This window comes from Alosa alosa, chromosome 10, assembly GCF_017589495.1.
Source record: "Alosa alosa isolate M-15738 ecotype Scorff River chromosome 10, AALO_Geno_1.1, whole genome shotgun sequence".
NCBI lineage: Eukaryota > Metazoa > Chordata > Actinopteri > Clupeiformes > Clupeidae > Alosa > Alosa alosa.
Genome location: NC_063198.1, coordinates 20368075 through 20382260, shown reverse-complemented (window position 1 = coordinate 20382260; position 14186 = coordinate 20368075). Strand labels below are relative to the sequence as shown.

Genomic DNA, 14186 nt, shown 5'->3' with positions numbered 1-14186 from the left:
ACGCGCCGCGTGGCTCATTTTGAAAGGAGTGCGAGGTCTGCTCTGAGGGCCAGTTCCATTTGGCCTGCGAGGAGCCTTGTTAAAGGGCCCTCTGCTGCCGTGGAAACCTGGCGCACAGCTGAGAAAAATCTGAGTGCTTCTTGCCGCCCTTCGAGTGGAGGAGAAACAAGGAAAAGATGGAGAAAGAGTCTGCACTTGGATAGGGCTCTCAGAGTGGTCTTTCCTACCCAACTATCCTAAAGTAAAATTTAATATTTAATTCCATAGAGAGAGGTCATCTCTGCTTAAACTGATGATTTGACTTTGTGACTATTTTTGGAATGTGTCGTATGTGTGTGTGTGTGTGTGTGTGTGTGTGTGTGTGTGGGTGTAGCGGGTGAAATGAGGAAATTATGGATTTCTTCCCGATTGTTTTTGAAGAAGGAAAAACATGCACATACCATACCACACATACCTCTTCACTTTCACTTTCATCTCCATGGCACCAAACCTAGTTGTTGGTAGACTCTTGTAAAAGGTGTTGTAGTTTTTCCGTAGTTTTTCCATATTTTCTCTTTCTCTCTGTCTCTCCCTCTCTCTCACTCTGTTTCCATTTTTTTGGTTTGGCTGAGGTTTTTGAACTTTGCACTGAGTGTAATCCTCCACAGGGGCCTGTGCTCCAGTGAATTCCACCACTTGCCCCGTTTATTTGAGTCTGTTTTTCGATTTTTCTAACCACCCCCTTTTTTTACTTCAGCTGAAATGGAAATTTCCCTTGGCAGTTTCCTTCCTCTGGTGCCGTGTGCTTGAGAGCAGCTCTCTCTCTCTCTCTCTCTCTCTCTCTCTCTCTCTCTCTCTCTCTCTCTCTCTCTCTCTCTCTCTCTCTCTCCCTCTGTGAACATGTCTCAACATTCCAGTGTCTTAACTGTAATACTAAGCTGACTCTCCTCCTTTCCTTATCTCCTCCTAATGCACTCACTCTAGATTTGCAGCAGTGACGCTCTTTTGGGCGTTTTAGCAATGGCATCGGCATTGTGTCTGTGAACTGCCTCGCGAGAAGTGAATTATTTAAAAAAAAAATTGTTTTTAAAAAACACCAGGTCAAAAGAAGAGTTCAACTGGCGCTGCATATTTTATTGATTGTTTACAGAGAGCACGTTGGTGATGGAAGCAATGTAGGGGAGAGACTGATGCACAGGCACCAGAATGGAAGAGTTGGTAGTTCCCTAGAGACTGGGCCTTGTTGGAGAAAGTGTGTGTGTGTGTGTGTGTGTGTCTCAGTCTGTCTGTTGGTGTGTTTGTGTGCATGGAAGTCTAAGCTCCCTCTTAGGTGAGCATGCTTGACTGAGTTTCATCACTGCTGTGACAGGATAGTGACAGAAAATGAACTGTGAAGACTCCACTCCTCTCTGCCTGTTAGATCCTTCAAGCTGCCTGCCTGACTGCCAGTTGACATGATAAATAGGAGTCGGTCTCCCTCTATGCCTCACGCAACTTTTGCTCTTTGTACAAATTGTATGGATGAAGAGTGTTTGGTAAAACACTCACAGGCACATTATATTTGCATATCTTACACACACACACACACACACACACAAAAACATTCTAGCTATTTGTGCTGAGAATCTGCAACCTGTTTGGGCTATAAGTCACTTTGTGTGTGTGTAATGACACTGTGCACCAAGGATGCCTTCGTGCAATTTAATAGAAGCTTGAGGAAGAATGGAGACGACGGGGTCGTGGTGGGTTTTCACATGTTCCCGACTCCCTGAGCTTTTCAAAGGTGCTGGCGAAGGGCTGTCGGTCTGTGACATGGCTGCAGTAACGGCCCTGAGTTTTGCCTTTGCGGTAGCTAATAATCAGGTGGCATATTTCCGTCATCTCTCTCTCTCTCTCTCTCTCTCTCTCTCTCTCTCTCTCTCTCTCTCTCTCTCTCTCTCTCTCTCTCTCTCTCTCTCTCTCTCTCTCTCTCTCTCTCTCTCTCTCTCTCTCTCTCTCTCTCTCTCAGGGGAGTTGTGGTCTTCCTGACACCCTTACATTATTGGTTGAGCTAAGTTATACACTGGCTAGCCATTCGTATAGATGCCATGCTAAATTGCACGGTAGTTGTCAGTGATTGTTATTGATTGCTGCCAATCTCAGGCTGCTGGTGTTTGGTCAGTTCTCAGATGTAGCAAGAGAGGTGTAGATCCCCAGAAGCACTGACAAAGAAAACAATTTGTTTTCAAAAATCCCTGCAGGTCTGTGCTAATTTAGACCTTATATTTAGACTTGAATGTGTAAATTCAGTGTAAAACATCAAATGAGAAAATAGAACCGATTGTGTCTTGCTCAATCACGCACACCTCAGCATGATGTGTCACATGGTTTTGAGGAAAGCTTAATTGTCTGTGGTGCATGCACCTTCGATTTCTTTTCTCCCCTGAGCAAGGTCTGGCTGACCTATGTTCAATTTTCCATTAAGCAAGAATACATACAGCCAGTGTAGATAAGCTCAGTTCTCTCTGTTCGTTCTCCAGTTCTCATTAGTGTACATATTAAATACTGATCCCATTAAGCCAGTGATTTGAAAACCACTGCCAGTCTGCGCCTTTGACAGCGGCGAGGGGCCATTGGGCAAATGTGACGTGTGGTGCTTAGGTTCCATGGTTGAGCAGTGAAGGGTGGTCAGTTTCTGAGAGGAGAGAATAATTCTTAGTAATACGCCATGCATGGGGGCCCTGAAGGGAGATCCCTATTTGGCTAGTTAATATGTGACCACTGTTATGGATCTGCCGCAAAAGGAAATGGGTCCAGCTGTTCAATATTTGGTTCGAAACCTTATTGTAGTGCTCGCTGAAGCAAATAAGTATTATCTCAATGAGGAGTCTCTCTGGTTTTACACACACACACACACACACACACACACATGCATTTTATTGATTAAAATTTCCATAGCTTAATTCCATCTGCGCCTATGATTCATAACAAGTGGCAGGTCTGCGGCTGAATAAGTCGATACTTTGCCATTTGATATTGATAAGTTACTTTATTTGTCCAAAATACCATGCCTTTTCTCTCACTACTGTACTGCTGTGAAATGTGCCTCTCTCTCTCTCTCTCTCTCTCTCTCTCTCTCTCTCTCTCTCAAACTCTCAAACTGTCATACCACTATAGAGATTAACCCAGTGTGAAATTCCTACAGTGTCCTTCAATGCATTGGACCTGTTATGTATACAAGATGAGCTGCCTGGAAAGAATCAAAACACTGCACAAATGTGTGTATGTGTCCAGTTTCTGTTTAAACTTTATTGTTTAATCCTCACACATGTGTGTGCATGTGTTATTCTTCCAAACCTGTTAGGTGACTAGTAAACAGCCCAGCGGCTGCATCATTAATCACAAGATCAGATGATGTCATGTGTTGGAGTTGACACTGTTTCATCTGTTTGAGTTTGTGTTTGTTTGTTTTGTTGTGTGTGTTCCATTTGACAGGGTGTGCTGTCAAAATTACAGAGCGCAGATTGTGCCAATCTCCTCTGTCCCTCTTCCTGGTTGAGTCGCCCTGACCTCCTTGTGTGTGACCGAAACAAACACGTGTGTGTGTGTGTGTGTGTGTGTGTGTGTGTTCTAGACTTCAGCCCGCTTCCCCTTTTTTCTTTCTCGTTCCCCTCTAAATGGCCTTTAAAACAGGGAATCAGCCCACTAATCCCTCCAATTTGGGGGTGAGACAGATGTGGGCGTGAGTGAGGAGAGGAGAAGAGACGACGAGTATAGGCTCTCCGTCGCGCAGGAACCTGGAGGCGGCTGTGTGGGAGCTTTTCATCAGGAACTATTCATCCCACCGTGCTGAAAGAAAACTATTCACTGGCCACTTCGAAATGGGTGAGACGGGCGGTGGTCTGGCACATACCACTCTGAAAACCCCAGGGGGGGGGTGGCGGCAGAAATTTACTGCCTTAAACGTCTGCATATCTCACCCGTCCACAGGGACCTTGAGGGAACTACCTAAATATGCATCACCCCAGCCAAGGGCCAGTTAGTCCCCCTCCCCCACCTCTTTTCTCCCCCACCAACGTATTCTTTGGAATTCTTTCCACTCTAGTAAGGATGCATTTCTTTTCCCTTTGACTCTGTCGCTCCTGCATGGCCTGACTTTTTGGACTTTTACTCAGCAGTGCCCCTGGCGCGGTCTCTCTGATTGCTTCCTGTTCAGTTGGTGAGCACAGTGCAGGCGGTGCCAAGGTCAGCGCTTCAGCCTTCAGCACGCCTCCACGGCCTCTGAACATGTGTACATTCACTGGAATCAGAGTTCCATCAGATTGAATGGGGTTGGGTAGTATTCAGAGGGCATTTTAGTCCTTTTTGCCCGGCGGTCAGGGTTGCTCAATGATTTAGTGGGGGTTGTGTTTTTGTTTTTTATTTGTTGTGTGTGTGTGTGTGTGTGTGTGTGTGTGTGAGTGCACCAAAGTATGCTGCAGCTTTAAGGAGGTGTGTGAGTAAGCTTCTACAGCTTGGGGGTCCGTGATGCTCCATTAGTGTAGGGAGACTGTTGGGTTCACTCTGCAGTCACACCAAGGCCTCTGGAGTAGCCAGAGGCGGCTGTGTCCAGGCCACTTTAGACACACACACACACACACACACACACAGAGAGACCAGCAATTCTCATAGCGAGCCTTAAAACACCAGGCATGGGTTAGCAAAGGGCACTAATTCATCTAGCCAGCAGCAATCCAGTAAAGTGCACACACACACACACACACACACACACACACATGCGTGCACACTGTGATTTTGACTTCAGAGCCACACATTTGAGGTCAGAGTTCACTACATCAGATTGCTTTCATGCTGAGTTCACTTCACTTCCTCTATACATGCATGGGTCATGGTGTCATTTCCTGCCAGGGCAGATAGCACCGTTGTACGTGACTCTAGTCCCCCCATCCCCTGCAGTGGTTCAGAGCATAAAAGGGGGGGGGGGTGATGAAGGGAAAGAAGCGAGAGAAAGATGGAGAGAGAGAATGGAGTGTGTTGGACCGACGTGTCTGGGACAGTGGGGGAAGCACCTCTAGCGTTCTCTGCAGAATGTCATGCTGTCACCTTCGTGCAAGAGAGAGCACCATCTCCACCAGATGACTAGTGCTGGGGACAGGCCCCCAGCTTGGAGCTCTTGCACTGGCTCTGTTTATAGTGACCCGGGAGCCGTGGCCAGTGGCGTGAGATGATGTATGTGAGCGAGCGAGCCAAGTCTCCATCAGTCACTAGCTCCCTGTTCCTCTCCGCTCTGTCTCAATGAGGGCAGAATTATTCCCCTCATTATGGGACGGTTCATCAGAGGCCTGGTGTTTGATGTAGTAATCAAGCTGTGATAAGTGTTTGATCAGTGCTTTATCGTGGAATGTTGTGCGAACTTGACTAATAGACGTTTAGTTTTTAGGATAAGCATGTTGTCGTATCAGCAGGGAATATTATCGTGCTGTGAGTAGTAAAGGTATAGTGAGTGACAACTTTATGCTATTTCATATCATTATCTGAACTCCCCCTATTACTGTCGGTCCCGTATTTCCACCGTCTTGCGTGTATGTGTCACTTAATATCCATTTCTATACAAACCAAGACAGCGGACTCCTATAGAGACGCAACCACCCACAACATAGGTGTATCTAAATTAGCTATGTACCAAAAATGACATTTTACCGTGACTCGAGGAGCTGTAAACAGTGTTGTAAGGCTGCGTGTACACAACCGCTTGGAGCTCCAGTGGAATTTTAATTTCACGACGAGAATTCTCGGTCTAACCGTCCATGTGACGTTGAAACGGTGTAAATAGGCGACCCATCAGGCCAGCACTATAACTCCGAGCGTGGTAAACAAAACCGAATATTTCAGGCAGTAAATGCTCCTGTTAAGAACCAAACCAGATTTTGTTCAAATCTACACAACTATGGCTACTGAAAAATGTAAGGTTCATTTAGTAAATGTTATTTTGAAGTGTTAAAAAACATTGTTGTTTTAGAATTTCTGAACAAAAGTGGTGATAATTGGGGGTGTTACGATACATCATTCTTTTGTGTTCTGCATGAAAACACCGAATGAATGTCCACATAGTCCAGCCCCCCTTCCCTCTGGGAATAGAAATTAATCAGAGCCAGGTGTGTGTGTGTGTGTCCCTGTGTGTGTGTGTGTGTGTCCGTGTGTGTGTGTGTGTCCGTGTCCATGACCGAGAGAGAGCAGATCTGGAGTCCTGATAAGGTCACCAGAAACCCGGTCCTGCCCTCCCCTCCTGTCTCCTGCCTATACGCAATCTGGACTTTCATCTAATACTGTCACCAGGGCAATGGACACACGTCATCCACCTGTGGTCAGATGAGGTTCATCTGAGGTTCATCAGGTTGGTGTGTTTTCTATCCTTGTGGATAGACTGCTTGCACAAGGTCGTTACACAGGCCCAGCCTCTGCTCTTGACCCTCTGACCTGTGGGTGTTCTCTATGGGCCTAGCTGGGTTGGAACTGAGGCTCTCAGTCCCCGACTGGCGAACAGTAGGATAGGTCTGTGGGTATTGTAACATGCCGCATGCTTTGTTCCCATTGCACTCTGGAGCTGAAACAGTAAAGGATTTGACTGTTTGAATGTGGTTAAGATGACGCACTTTTTCATAGCTAACCTGCTGAACTTTTATTTTTAAACTGGACCTGACACAGCAAAACAGTTGAAATTGGTTTATTCCACAATATGTGTTTCAAAGGAAGGTTTTTTTTGTCCCTCTGTGGTTCTTTGGACTCCATTGGAGTGCTTTTTTCGTTGTCCAAAAATATCAAAGGTCCATTGAGTAAAATGAAGGTTGTCCAGAGGGCGTTCATTTTTGTGGTAGCAGGAGTAGAAGTGGCTTCTAGTAGAGTTGGCTATCTTTTGTATTTTCTTTTCTGAAGTTTTTTTTCAGTCTATTTCTAAAGTCTCGTCTCAGCTTGGGTCTATGTTTTTGTTCAGCTCTGTGATGTAACGGTTGACTTCGTATAAATGCATAGACTCATACTGTAACTGCATGTCAACCCCATAAACCTACCCATATGTCTCGAATGACTCGTGTTTTTATTCAAACCTCGCCACCGCCAACCTCCATATATAGCCCGGGGTGAAAAAGATGCTGTCTTTTCTGTTAGAGTGATGTCATATCCTGTCCCAACCTCCTCATCCTACACCCAACCCCCCCCACCCCCTTAACTTCCTCCCCATTGGCTGGCTGCAGTTACAAGTCAAACAGAAGTAAATGTTATCCTTTTGTTTCGCCTGGGTTCAGGAAGTCAGTACGCCCATCCTGTGTGGCATGGCTCCACTAGGGACCAGGCAGGCTTCTGCCCGACCAGAGAGCGAGGGATGGGGGTGAAGGGTTGATATCTGATGGCTCCAGGCGCCTCTGCCTACAAAAACCTGCTCCTTTCAGCAATAAAAGAGTTGTGTCCTTGATAAGCAGAGGAAGCTTTATGAGACCAAGCCTTAGCCTCATGTTCCCATGTTCAATATGTCTTTCCTAGTCATCTTTGTATGCCATTAAATACATTCACTGTCAGCTTCACACACACACACACACACACACACACACACACACACACACTTTTACTCATCTACATCAATATCACCACCAGGAAAAGTCCACTTTTCGAGTCCACAAAGGCGAGTCCACTGCTGGGTGAACCAACATGCATTTGCTTTTGTTGGCCGTTAACCCACAGGTCATTTTTGTGATGAAATCATTACGAAGTTCCAGTGAGCACTGGCCTCTGGAGCGGGTTTGGGCCAGAAGAGAGCCAGGCCTGGGCCAGCGTGTGTTCCCATCTGAGCCTGTTCTCGTCAGTGGACGAAATATCCCAGCAACCCCTTCTGGAGAATTCTGGTTGACATGCATGAAGGATTGCAGGATAATTGGCCCATTAATCGTCATGGGATTATTTTTCCATCACACAGATAGTATGCAAAATATTGGGGATGTCTGACTGGAGACCCTTTACTGACTTATGTTGATGTTTGTTGATATTTATGTTGATACTCTTGTGTTTAGCTTATGAGAAAAAGACATTTTTTTAGCAACATGTCCATTCCCTGTAACCTACTTTAAAGACTTTCCCACATTAGCCAATGCACAATTTATGGAAAATATGCTACTTTTAAAAACATAATTACTCTCCCTCCCTGCTCCCACTGTTTATCTCTCTCTCTCTCTCTCTCTCTCTCTCTCTCTCTCTCTCTCTCTCTCTCTCTCTCTCTCTCTCTCTCTCTCTCTCACGCACTCACTCTCTCTCTCTCTCCCCTCACCCTCCCTTTCTCCTTCACTTCTGTGTCCTATGTTTCCTCTCTCTCTCGCTGCCTGTTAAACAGCAGCAGTAGTAGTAGTGTTTGGCTTGATGCTGTTATGAGCTACCGGGAAGCCACCTCAGCCAGCCTGGTAGGTGGGCCTGTTTAGCCCGGCTGTGGGTGGGGTAGGACATGGATCGTCATTCTTGGATAGGAGATGTTCACAGAGTTTCATGAATGACATCCAGAAACTGTGTGGGTGTGTCTTTTTTCCATTTTATTTCATTTAAAAAAATCTACCATCTCCATCTATGTTTTTTCATTCAACCAGCCAAAACACATTGTGCTTGGCTAACACTAAGGCATGCCTGTGTGTGTGTGTGTGTGTGTGTAAGTGTTTCTGTTTCTGTTTCTGTTTCTGTTTTTGTTGTTGTGGGAGTGTGTGTGTGTTTCTACTGTTGTGGGAGTGTGAGGGAAAGTGAAGGCCAGTGGCACATTGCTGGGCTGGTTTAGGCACTACTTCGTTAAAGGCTGTCAGTGTGCTTTCAGAAAGGAGGAATTGGGCAATAGCTCCCCAGCCTGCCGCTAAAAGAAGAGGCCTTTGCCTGTGGATGGAAATGGTCTTTCTCAACGTTCTCTTAATCTGGAAATGGAGGAGACTAAGTATACTTGATGATGAGGTGTGGAGCGTTTGTACTTATAACAAACCGGAAAACTTTGGTTCCCTGTTCTTTCTCCTGAAATGAGCTTAAACGTTAAAAGGATGCCTCTCTGTGTAATTTCTAAACTATTTTGGTAGGAGACTTCAAAGAAGGTTGTTCTCCCATAAACATTGATTTTTGAAGAATTGTATCAGAAACTCATCTTAACTCAATGTAGATGAGCACTGTTATTACGCTGCAGTGTCATTAGCAATTAGGCTTAAGTCATCATGGAGCCCTTAACTTAAAGACTATTGTTAGCTCGTTTGTGATTGCAGGTTGTAGCAGCTATTATGCCAGCATGCTGGCCTTATGGACAATCAAAATGGCAGCAGGGGCCCAGAATAATGTTTTGCTTTAGTTGTGTGCCCTGACATTGAATAATAAGCAGGAATAATTGGTGTGATTGTGCCGTGAAGTGCACTCCAGCCCTTGGACTGCGTCTGCATTGCTCCCATGTGGAGTCACGAAAGGCTCGGAGTCGAGTCACTCATGGGAGGTGTTCACGATGACCTCCACCCCTGCGTCAGTCAGCAGTCCTTTCATCTTTGACTGGTGGTCTGTCTAAAGCTTCAGCTTAACCGATCCCATATGTTACCCGCTGAAGCTAAACTGCGCTATGCTACAGATTGCCCACTTCGGTGAAATTTCTGCCATTTTTGAAGGTGGTGGGGGGGATAATAAGAGGAGGACTCTGTGGTTTGGTTGTGTCCTAGAATAGCCTGTGGCCTTGCACAGGGTGTGATTCACTCAGAGCTGACGGGGCATGAGTAAGCTTCAGCTCAGTGACCGTTCAGCCTCTGGCCCATCTCTCTCTCTCTCCCTAAAGGACACAGACTCTGTGGAGCACCCTTAAGCATACTTCAGACGACAGAGAGATGGGGAGAGAGAGAGAGAGAGAGAGAGACAGACAGAAAAAACATGACTACCCAGATTTGGAGAAAAAACTATCTAGGGCCCATTTCCGTGTCCATACACTCCAGTCAAACAAGGGTAAAGAGAGAGGGAGAGAGAGACACCAAAACACTAACAAATACCCAGACTTGAGTGAAAAGGAAAACACAAAAGCAGCATCTCGAGGCGCAAGGACCTGTGTGGGCTGAGAGCTCAAGGGTGGAGTGCTGCTTCAGAGCACTCCAGTCTGGAGTAGACATGCCGCGTGTGCACGTGCGTCTGTCTCATCCCCCTGCTTCTCTGTCATAGATTAGCTGATATTCCTAGTCAAACACACACACACACAGCCATATGACCACCATTACTGCTCGCTGCATTCAAACACAAACGGATTTCCTTTGTGGCCCAGAGTGTATCTGAAACACCCAAAAGCCACAACACCTCCAGAGAAACAGTTTCCTTGTTCTTGTGTGGAGATGTTTTCACATCACCTTTTGATTGTTGAAGCTCTCTTCTGTGGATGCTCAGAACTGGCAAGGGAAGGTCTTACCCGTTCTTTTCTAGGACTTGTTTTTCAGGAGATAATCAAGCCTGGCTTTGTTTTTCTCTACAATCTGTTGTACTTGGTTGATTGTCTTCCCTTCCTGTCTCTTAGTCACTTATCTCCTTATGCTAATGCTAGTAGCCTAGCCGTGATGGGTGGTGAGGATCAATATGCTGCTCTTCAAATAGGCAAAGCCAAGTGAACAGCATGGTCTTGTACTTTTTTGCAATGCACTTCTCCCACAGGCTGCATTGAGACCATACATACTTCAGCCTTTGCATGCATATGTAAGACCGAGAGAAAAAGAGGAGCAGTGTGGGCTTACTGCCTAGTGTTGAGTCATTGACCCACAAATAGATGACTCGGATTTTATATCACTCCACGGGCCCTCATCTAATGAGATGTACAGTATAGCACTACAGTGAAATGATACTGTATGAGGTGTTCTAGGCTCGATCTCTCGTTTTTCCCCCTGAAGTGGGCTTTCTCCTAGTAACATTAGACTGAGAACCTGATTGATTATCGGACACAGCTGTTCCTTGCAGCACAGGATCTGCATGGCTTCCATCCCTTTGCTCAGTGCGATCACTTGGCTTGAGGGGAAAAGCCTCAAGTGTGCAGCGAATGTCTCTCGTGCCTGCAGAGATGTCCCAGATGGGGTGTCCCACTCGGCCTCTCTCTTGAAAAGAGTGGCAGGTGAAACAGCTGAGCGATTTCCCCCTGTTGCTGCATCTCCAGGCTAGCTTGATGAAGGCTGATTAAAGAATCCCTTCTTCAAAGGGCCTCTTCCTGGCTCTGCTATACAGACTACAATGGTCAATGGGCTTGTCATGTGCCTCATCCTGTTAACCAGCAGCTTCTCTGCATTGCAGGCCATTTGGCTTTCTTCTGCTGGCATTGCTGTTTCAACCAATCAATTTAACTGATGTGCCCTAACCACTGTTTTCCGGGGTTAGGGATGGGGAGTTGTGTGAGTGTGCGAAAGAGTGTACACAGGGCTCGAAATTAACGATGTCCCGACGTCCCGGGGACCATAAAAAATGCCTCCGGGACACAATAGAATGATGTCTGGGACAACTCTGGGACAGTAGAAAAATGGCAAAGCAAATTTCAAAATAGGTACTTTAGATATATGAATAAATGTATACAAAATTTGTCCTGGCGTAACGGGCATTAGCCAGCTGATCTATAAAGAAGCGGTTTTATACATGCAACCTTACAACACTGTTTACTGCTCTTCGAATCACTGTAGGCTACAATGTCATTTTTGGTACAAATACAGTATAAGATATCCAAATGGGATGGGTGCTTGCGTTTCCTTATTGCGTTTCCTCTGCCGTCTTGGTTTTGTATAAAAATAAATATTGACACATATGCCGACACAAACATAGGGCACGGGCGGTAGGCCTAATGGGTCACTTTCCGATAGAGGTTACTTACCTAACTAGCAGGCAGGTAGGCTAGGAAATGGTATTTTTTTCATGACATTTCGAACATTTATGACTGATAGTGTAGGCCTAAGGTTATACTGGTGTTCTAAAAAAAAAACGAGATGACAGTCCGACTAAAACGCTGGGTGTCGAAACGTCAGACGAAACGTCACCAATACCATGCTGAGCTGAGTGGCAGTTCTAAGCTATAGGCTATTCTTGAGAAAATAAATGAATACTGGAGAGTAGCCTATCTGACAGCTTTACTTCGGTAAAGTTCGACAGAAATTGGCCAGCTTCGTGGTAATTTCCCACGCTAGATCACTTAGATCTGTGGCCATGACATCACACCAAACTGACATTGGGGGGGGGGGGGGTTGTTCGCATTTTTAAAAAAAAAAAAAAATTTTTTATATCATACCTTCGTGTTTCTTTTGTGGACATTTTCAGCTTTCTTTACATTATTGGTTAAAAATGATAGAAGAAAAATGAAATGGCACAACCCAGAAAAAGATTATTTACAATTTATTTAAATTTGTCTTAATGGCAAAGGCTACTTAATGGCAAAGGCTACTTGATTGAAGTGCGACCGTTCGTCTCACCGTCAAGAGAACGCTGAAGTTATGAGAACACGTCTTTCTGATAAGAGAATGTAGGCTCCTATGTCTAATGCCGCAAGCGTAGAAAAAGTCTGTTTGTGATAGCCTATTATAGCTAAGTGGACAGAATTTAGGCTATCTCATTATATGCCAACATATGCTCATATTTCCTTTAACTATCAGAAAGTTTAAACAGGCCTAGACTGTGTTAAGCCTAGCTTTCCCATGCAAACATTACATGTAGCCCTAACGCTAACGTTACAAGTCTAGGCTACAATTAACGTTAAGACCATACACCTTGTAGCACATTGGTTTACTCTATTGCATTACTTACGTTTTAATAATTTGTCGTTGAATGTTGATGGAGGCTCATCTTTGGGAAATCAGCTCTCTGGATAAAATTGTCAGCCGGAACAAGAGTTCTCAGAGTTGGCGACACGGACGTAAATCAATCAGCAGAAAGAACCGGCATCACAACAGTAGGCTAAATCGCAACAAACTTTTTCCCCATGTTAAATTCATTTGGTAATCATGAATTGGTTTCTTTTATTTGATGTAGGCTAGAGAGGAGGATGCATGTTTCACATTAGTGTCAATGTGTCAAAGCAGGCTTTGGATCAGAGGAATTGCTCAAGCTTAACATATGGCATAGGCTACAAGCGAATTCCACGGCATACAAAACAGCTTAAGTGATGAAATATAACTAATATCATTTTTATTGTCACCAGGCCTATAAGTAGGCTATTTATTGTGTAACCTACAAGTGAGCGATGACACCATAGGCTACACTGTGGCGGAGCAAGACCCCATCAGTCGGATAGCTAAACAATGTAACCGTGTTCAGAGCGTAGGCTAGCCATATGGGCTGCAGACTTGTCTTTGGGCTTGTAATCACCTGACACATCATGCCATATATGTCCTGAATAATGAGAGGCTAAGTGCGGATTTGATGCACTTAACTTCCTCAAGACTTTCAGAAAACAATTTCGAGATGGCGTTGGCGTTGTGCTTTTACAGTGTGTTAAGTGAATCTCGTGATATTATGTTGCAGCGGCGCTGAAAATCCAGCTGCGCCGCTGTTAAATACACTGTAGGGGAAACACTGCCCAGCATTCAGATGGCATGCTATTCAGGTTGCTATAATCTTACATGAACCATGTAGTGGTGTTTTAGAAAATCTTCACTTTAGAAGACATTTTTGAAAATATCCACTAAAACGCTGTTTATGTGGATTAAAGGCCCAAACAAACAACAACACACTGACTGAATAATGGGTGTGTCAGAGTCATTTGTGTGTGTTTGTGTGTGTGTAATGGTGCTGCTATTTTGTTTGCTTGCAGAATTGCTCTGCCATGGAAAGGCAGAAAAGCCCAAAGAAAAGAAATTGAAACCTGTTGTGTTCTGCATACAAGTGTGTGTGTGTGTGTGTGTACTGAGAGCGCTGATTGAGTGCTGATCTCTCACTCTGTCATCAGTCCAGTGGTGATCAAATGATTAGGGTGAAGATTAAGAAGGATCTGTGGGCCAATAAAAGCAGGGCCTCCTCATCCTCTCTCTCTCTCTAGCGTTTGATTAAAAAGTGCTTGTGTCAGGGCGCTTAATAAGTGATCGTCTCGTTAAATGCATGGTCAGTGGCAGAGACGGGCAGCAGATGGACCGAGAAGTTGAAGAGGAGGATAATTAAGGAGGAGGTGAGCGGATGAACGGTGTTCAGACTCTGAGAGAGGGATGATTTATCAAGCGCCTTGGGAGTTTGGCGTGATGTCA

At 45.1% G+C, this 14186-nt stretch overlaps 1 protein-coding gene across 2 annotated transcripts in view; it reads left to right on the top strand.

Moving 5' to 3' along the window:
- The window catches only part of LOC125301526 (guanine nucleotide-binding protein G(i) subunit alpha-2-like), a 77253-nt gene that overhangs the window by 4682 nt on the left and 58385 nt on the right, over positions 1 to 14186 (top strand). The window lies entirely within an intron of this gene.